The sequence below is a fragment of the Onthophagus taurus genome, chromosome 2 (assembly GCF_036711975.1).
Source record: "Onthophagus taurus isolate NC chromosome 2, IU_Otau_3.0, whole genome shotgun sequence".
Lineage (NCBI taxonomy): Eukaryota > Metazoa > Arthropoda > Insecta > Coleoptera > Scarabaeidae > Onthophagus > Onthophagus taurus.
This window is the reverse complement of record NC_091967.1, coordinates 2,460,174-2,467,816: the sequence shown is the minus strand read 5'-3', so window position 1 is coordinate 2,467,816 and position 7,643 is coordinate 2,460,174. Positions and strand designations below refer to the sequence as shown.

Sequence of the window (7,643 nt, the reverse complement as noted above, 5' to 3'; positions counted from 1 at the left end):
ATACAACCATATGATTTGATATGTTCATCGTATAGTAGTATGCAAAAAAATATATGCATCCCATTTAAAATAACAATATTGGTTGCCATAGCAACGAAACAAAAAACAATACAAACAAGTAAATACCGACAACAAATGTGCCACGATTAATAATGATACTTGTATTTGAAACATATTTCTTAAAAACCATAAATGGCGAAGTTATTGACTATATTCCAGACATTTGACACACCCTGTATATGATCGTGAATTCCAGAAGACCCGTGATACGCACATCAAGAAGCGACCCATTCGGTTGCTACTCTTAATGCTTTTCGACCCATCAGCTTGACGTTATTTCTGTTGAAAAAGTTCTGCAACGGTATACGGTGCCACTGGCATCTGGTCCACTGAGTCGGCACCAGAACGCTTATGAAGCGGGAAAATCAGCAGAATTAGCTCAACACAACTTGGTTGGTAGAGTATCCAGGACGCTGTAGGATAACGAGATCTTGGTTTGTGCATTTCTGGATATAGAAGAGTAGAAGCAACTATAGTGGGTTGGATCCGCAATATGCTTGATAGTAGATTAGTTTCTAGTTCACTCAAAGGGCTTCTGGTTGATGATTTGATTGCGATTGTCGAAGCCGTTGATGTAGAAATACAACGCTGATGACATTATCATTATGGTCAAAGGATTCCGTTTGTCAAAGATGTCCAAAGTTCTCCAGGTGACCCTAGATACCATTTGCGCTTGGTGTAAGGGAGACTCTAGATCTAGATAAACCCGGAAAAGACAATCGTTGTACCCTTCACTAGGAGACGAAAGTTAGATCCACCCAACTATCCAAGGTGGAGAAATTCATTTCTCAAAGGAAGTCAAATATCTAGGAGTAATCCTAGATAAACCCTCTCATGGAATGGACATTTGCAGGGAGTTTTACACAAAGCTAGACTATCCTTGTAGACTTGTCGTAGTCTTTGGGGATAATAAAATTTAAAAAACACTGAGTTGTGATAACAGAGTTTTTCTTATCTGGGTCCTAGGTTACTCTGGAGTTGCTGGCAATGAAGCGGCAGATAAACTAGCACGAGAGACTGTATGACACACTGTATATATTAAAATGACCAATCTCGTATTCGCATCTTTTAGAATTAAGTATATTATCTAAGATGTGAAAAGTAGTGTCAGAAGAACTTGTTCATGAAGCTATTTAAGCTGGCTGTCATCCCAAACGGAAATTACTTCACAAGAGGTTAAAATCTATAATAAATTAAAGTAAAACATTTCGTCTAACTTCTTGAACTGATTTAATAGTTGATGAAGCAAAGCAACGTGAGGTTTAAGTATACTCATTGTTAATGATAAAGTATCTGGATCGTTGATCATAATGATGAAAGCTTCTCCATATCTCTAATGTCTTTCAGATACAAGTTTTTCTACAAGAGTAATCTACTAATTTTGGAAAGATCCCAATTATGAGTTTGTGGTCCTTATGTCAAACGAAATGTCAAATTTTTAAAAATGTGTGTAATACTACAAAAATTACAGGAATCTGTAATTATCATCAATAACAGTTATGGCTTTTTAATGTAAAAAGATTTATATCTTTATGTAATAAATAAAGAAAAATTGTTTTTCTAATAATCAACCCAACTATACAAGGTCGAGAAATTTGTTTCTCCAAGGAAGTCAAATATCTAGGAGTAATCCTAGAAAAACCTTCTCATGGAATGGACATTTGCAGGGAGTTTTACACAAAGCTAGACTATCTATGAAGCGACAGATGAGCTAGCACGAGAGACTGTACGTAAATTGAAATGGTTATTTCACATTTCTATTTTACTTTATTCACGGACACACTGTATATATTAAAATGACCAATCTCGTATTCGCATCTTTTAGAATTAAGTATATATCTAAGATGTGGGAAGTAGTGTCAGAAGAACTTGTTCATGAAGCTATTTAAGCTGGCTGTCATCCCAAACGGAAATTACTTCACAAGAGGTTAAAATCTATAATAAATTAAAGTAAAACATTTCGTCTAACTTCTTGAGCTGATTTAATACATAGTTGATGAAGCAACGTGAGGTTTAAGTATACTCATTGGTAATGATAAAGTATCTGGATCGTTGATCATAATGATGAAAGCTACTCCATATCTCTAATGTCTTTCAGATACAAGTTTTTCTACAAGAGTAATCTACTAATTTTGGAAAGATCCCAATTATGAGTTTGTGGTCCTTGTGTCAAACGAAATGTCAAATTTTTAAAAATGCGTGTAATACTACAAAAATTACAGGAATCTGTAATTATCATCAATAACAGTTATGGCTTTTTAATGTAAAAAGATTTATATCTTTATGTAATAAATAAAGAAAAATTGTTTTTCTAATAATACAAAGTGATTTAATTATTTATGGTGCTACTTTAATATAATTCTCGTGAATGTTTTGGGACGCATGTGATATCGATCTGTAAACGCCGCCGCCTTTTTTTACTTTATTTAATCCTACTGGTAAGTAGTTACTCGAGATATTAATCTAAATTTATCAACAATTTTCGACTTTTACTGTTTATTTGCACTCGTCCAATTGCAAAATCCCCTTATCTTGAAAATCTTTTTCTTCAAAAATTATTCATTCTAATTCACTTCATAGCTAATTAAATTTTAAACGTGATAAAAATTATATCTAAGTCATGAATCAAATTTTATCAATAAATAGCAAAAATCGTAGTTTTTCCTTTTTTAAATCTCATGTAAAGTAATTCAGTTACCTTTTAATATAATTAATATGTAGATCTTATCAATATTATCAACATAATAAGGTCGTTATCAGTGAGCATTCACGGACAAAATAAAATACTAAACAGTATAGCGATACACTTTCCAACTTAACACACACCTGAAAGTGAAGTATTTAAGTGATAACGCGTTTCCTCCCGAATCTTTCGTAATATGACGACGTTCTTTCGAAATTTATTCAGTGCGAATAAACAATCGGTTAAACCCACTACGACCAAGGAAGATGATAAAATAATAGATACGGTAAAAGACGAAGATATTTACCCGATACCACCAAATAGAAGAGTGTCGTTATCGAAAAGTGGAAAAATGAAGAGAAAAAGTTACAACAAACAAGCAAGCGTGACGGATAAAAAGTTTTTTGAACAACCCCAAGGGAAAAATACTCGAAAAGATGATGATATAGATGATAACATAGACGATATCGTTCGAGATATGATAGAAACCGCAGAAAAAACGAAAATGTAGCATAATTTATCCATCGATTCTGTGATACCTAAGTAATAATAATAAATAATAACAAAGTGATATTTACTATGTAAAAAAATGTCTTGGTGAGAGCCCTTAATTTTTAATATTATCAAATTTTAATTAATCGATTAAGTTTTTGTAGTCTTTATCTTTTATTAAATATAAATATGATGCTAAAACGATACGTTGTCTAATGTACGTGACGCTGATATATAATTTTAATTTATATAAATGTGTATAAACTGTATTCGGTCAGAAAGGAAATATTTTATTGTAAAGTGAACTGATCTAACCGTAAGGCCTTTATCTGATCGGATAAATAAATCTTAATTCTAACCAGAATATTATAAGTATACCATTTATTACGATTATGTCAATAATAAGCTCATAATAAATAACGATAAAAAATGATCCAAATCAATATTTCATTAACATAACAAATTTTATTCAAACCATTTCTCTTTCAGATTTGTATTAATGGTAAGTACAATTTAGAACACATAAAGATTAAAACGATTATTACCATCATAAATTTTAATTCGTGATTGTATTATTAGTTTAATATCAGATTAGAAACTATAAACATTTTAAATTTAATTGCAGTGCTCTATTGTTGAGCTCATATTCATTTATACTGATTATTTAAATTTTAATGAAAACAACTTAAATCCTTTTATATTTTTTTATAGATCAGGGTGTCGTTATTTCCAATGTTTACCTACAATTTAGATAATGAATCTTGATATATTGGACCGTCTGGATTGATTTATCGATTGTTGTAATTAATTTAATTATAGACGTGTTCCTGTGCGATTAATACCATTTATGTAATAGATTTCTCATTTTTGGTTGATTGTTTAAAATGCATACAAAACAAGGGAATCACAGAATCTGTTACTTCAAACGTGCTTAACCGTGTGTGGGAAGAACTTGATTATCGTTTAGATGTGTATAGAGCAACAAATTCTTTTATTTGGTGAAAATTTCACATTTCTATCTTGCTTTGTTCCTTTCCTGTGACAAGATAAAAATGCACCATGACTTTAGGGATCTACATTGTTTGTAGAAGGGTTGAGTCAACAAAGCACGCGTACTTAGAAACAAAGATGTTAGCACGACCAGAAAGTTTGTGTCAACGTTCGCACTGCGTACGAATGGTTAAAAAATGATCAAGAAGATCCGAAACCTAAAGGAGGTTCCAAGTCTAAAAAACTCTTGCAATTGACGAAGCGTTAGTAAGGTAAATCGAAGAAGATAGTACGTTAACGCTTAAAGATCTATCTAATCGCGTGCTTAATGAATTTGAACTTCGTGTTTCAATTAATACGATAAAGAACTGGCTGGACGGTAAATTATTTTCGCTTAAAAAAATTCGACCACATGTTGCAAACATCAATACGTACGAAAATAAAGTCAAACGAAGGGAGTATGTTGAAAAAATTTTAGAAAGCCGGGGTAACGGTAGAGACCTCATTTGGATTGTTGAGTGCAACTTTAATTTATATTGCCGTCGAAATGAGGGTAGATCAAAAATTGGCCATAGAGCTCATGTGGTTGTTCCGGGAAGTAAAGGAAATAATTTGCATTGCATTGGCGGGATGTGTTCCACACAAATTGTATCTTTTGAGCATAAAAGAGGTTCGTATAAAGGTGCAGAATGCAAAGTATGATTTAGAGGTTTAATTGCAACATGTAGAAATTTAGGATTTTTGCACCCGAGTTTTATTATCGACAACGCAAACTTGGAAAGTGTTTTGCAACCCCAAGAGGATGTTCAAATAATACGTTTAGCACCGTATTCATATTTATTAAACCCTATTGAACTCCTATGGAGCTCCTTTAAATCTAAAGTGAAGAGACAGATACAAGTTAGAATGCCAAACGTACTGAACTATGTGCGTTTAAATAATAATCAAGTTCACTATTGCCGAACGTAGAATGCGGATTTTAGAAGAAATCGCAGATGAAGCAATTAGGGATACTCCCCAGCAACATCTTTTGGGGTATACAAATCATGTGGAGCGTTATTATGCTGCTGTGCTAAGGGAGCAAGATTTAAACGAGATCTAAACGAAATATAAGTTTTAAGATGTAATTGCACATTTGCAATTTCTGTCAAATGCACATTTCAAAACTGAATCCGTTGATATATCTATTAATTGTTCTCTTTCTTTCAACATTAAATTCCCAGATTTATTGTAATATTGAAATGGATCTATAATCCATTCATACGATTCTGTTGTTTCTGGGAAGTATATTCGTATTGTCCGTTTTAATTGAATAATATGTTCCTCAATCAGTTGTCGAACATCATTATTTATGACTAATTCATTTTCGATTAGAAAACTGTTTAACATTTGGAAACATTGCACGTTATTTGATTTAACGTAAGATTCCCATAAATCTAATTTCAGTAGTAATGAATTGATTTTATCTAGCATTTTAATAATGTTGATATTAATTCCTTGAAGTGATTTATTGTATTCATTTAAAAAAGAGAATAACCATATTTCACAAATCAATTTTGCTGCATATTTGTGATTATGTTCATTTAAAAATAATCTGACTTCATCTTTCAACTCTACAAACCGAGTTAAAATTTTACCACGTGAAAGCCAGCGTACTTCTGCATGCAATAACAAAGTTTTATGCGTACTAGATAGCTCCTCACATAGCAAAGCAAATAATCTGGAATTTAGTTCCTTCTTTATAAAATTTATAATTTGCACTGTTTCTTACAACGTATCTTTGAGTTTTTGCGAGATACGTCTTACCGCTAATTGATGCCTATGAAGACAACAATGGGAATGTTTAATATGGGGAGCTAGTTGAATAATTCGCGACCTAATAAGGATTTTGCTCCATCAGTACAAATATGCGCGCATAAATTCCAACTTATTTTATGTTTTTCCATGTACAAATTAATCAGTTTAAAAATTTCTTCTCCAGTCGTCCTTCCTACGAGGGGTTTACAGAAGAGCATATCTTCTTGCACTGAAGAATTAAAAACATAGCGTACCAGTACAATTAACACAGCTAATCCTGCAATATCTGTGGTTTCATCCAACTGCAATGCAAAAGGATGGTTCGACGTTTTCAGACGTTTTATTAAATCATTTTCACAAAATAATGCCATTTCTTCAATTCGTCTTGCAATTGTGGTGTCCGATAATGGAATGCTGTTCACTTCTTCCAGATAAGTCTCTCCAAATTTGCAAGATATTACATCCTTAATGCAGGGTTTGCAATGCGATAGCTAATGCGGAATGAAGCTTATAGTTCATATAACAATAACCAAAAAACGTATTCATACACAAAAGAGTACGTCAAAATAAATGCAATAGTGCCTGTATCGCCTTACAGTTTTTACACTACTGCAGCTACAAGCTACAACTTGCAAACGTGAGACAGTGATCAGCTGACTCCAGCGATTGTGACGTAACATTTACAGCGCGAAATTTTAAAATTATAAGCACGGTTTCATTTTTATAACTATCCATCTTTATGAAAAATATTGAATTTTTAAAATTAGTATACTTATTGAATAAGTAGGGGTTGACTTATTGACTTATATAAAGAAATATTTGGGCATGGCCCACGGAACCCCAGGGTTCCGCGGAACCTAGTTTGAATACCGCTGGTATAGAGGATGGTTGCCATGGTTACGGCGGTTTTAAGCACTAAATTTATCAAGAGGTGGTAAAAGTGAGTCTAAGTCTGGTATTAGTTCCAGACGTGATAGTGCCAGTGCTATTTTTAGCTATTAGAACTAACATTGGCACCATCACTAGACCTAGTACTACAAACGTTCGGGTTTAGCCGTCTTGAGAGCTAAATCCGAATGTTTCTAGTTCTAGTGTTAGTTCTAGTTTTAGTTCATCAATGTATCTTTTAAATTAAGTAATATAACGTTCAATAAAATGAAAGAAAATTGATACATTTTTTATGAACTAAAACTAGAACTAACACTAACAAGTCTAAGGACGCACGGCTAAACGCGATATTTTCTAGTTCAAGGTCTAGTGTTAGTTCTAGTTTTACACTAGCATTATATCACTAGAACTAACACAAGACTTAAAACTAGAATCATTCGGGTTTAGCCGTGTTGAGAGACATGCGGCTAAATCCGAATGTTTCTAGTTCTAGATCTAGTGTTAGTTCTAGCTTTACACTAGCACTATCACTAAAACTAACACAAGACCTAAAACTAGAATCATTCGGGTTTAGCTGTCTTGAAAGACGCACAGCTAAACCCGAATCTTTCTAGTTCAAGGTCTAGTGTTAGTTCTAGTTTTACACTATCACTAGAACTAACACAAGACTTAAAACTAGAATCATTCTGATTTAGCCGTCTTGAGAGACGTGCGGGTAAATCCGAGTGTTTCT

At 32.9% G+C, this 7,643-nt stretch overlaps 1 long non-coding RNA gene across 1 annotated transcript; it reads left to right on the top strand.

Annotated features, from left to right (window-relative positions):
* Window positions 1–1,095: 1,095 nt before the first annotated feature.
* On the top strand, window positions 1,096–3,674 carry LOC139432798 (uncharacterized). The gene is made up of 2 exons (XR_011642471.1): window positions 1,096–2,089; window positions 2,159–3,674. It is a non-coding gene; the product is annotated as an uncharacterized lncRNA (long non-coding RNA).
* The last annotated feature ends 3,969 nt before the right edge of the window (window positions 3,675–7,643 follow it).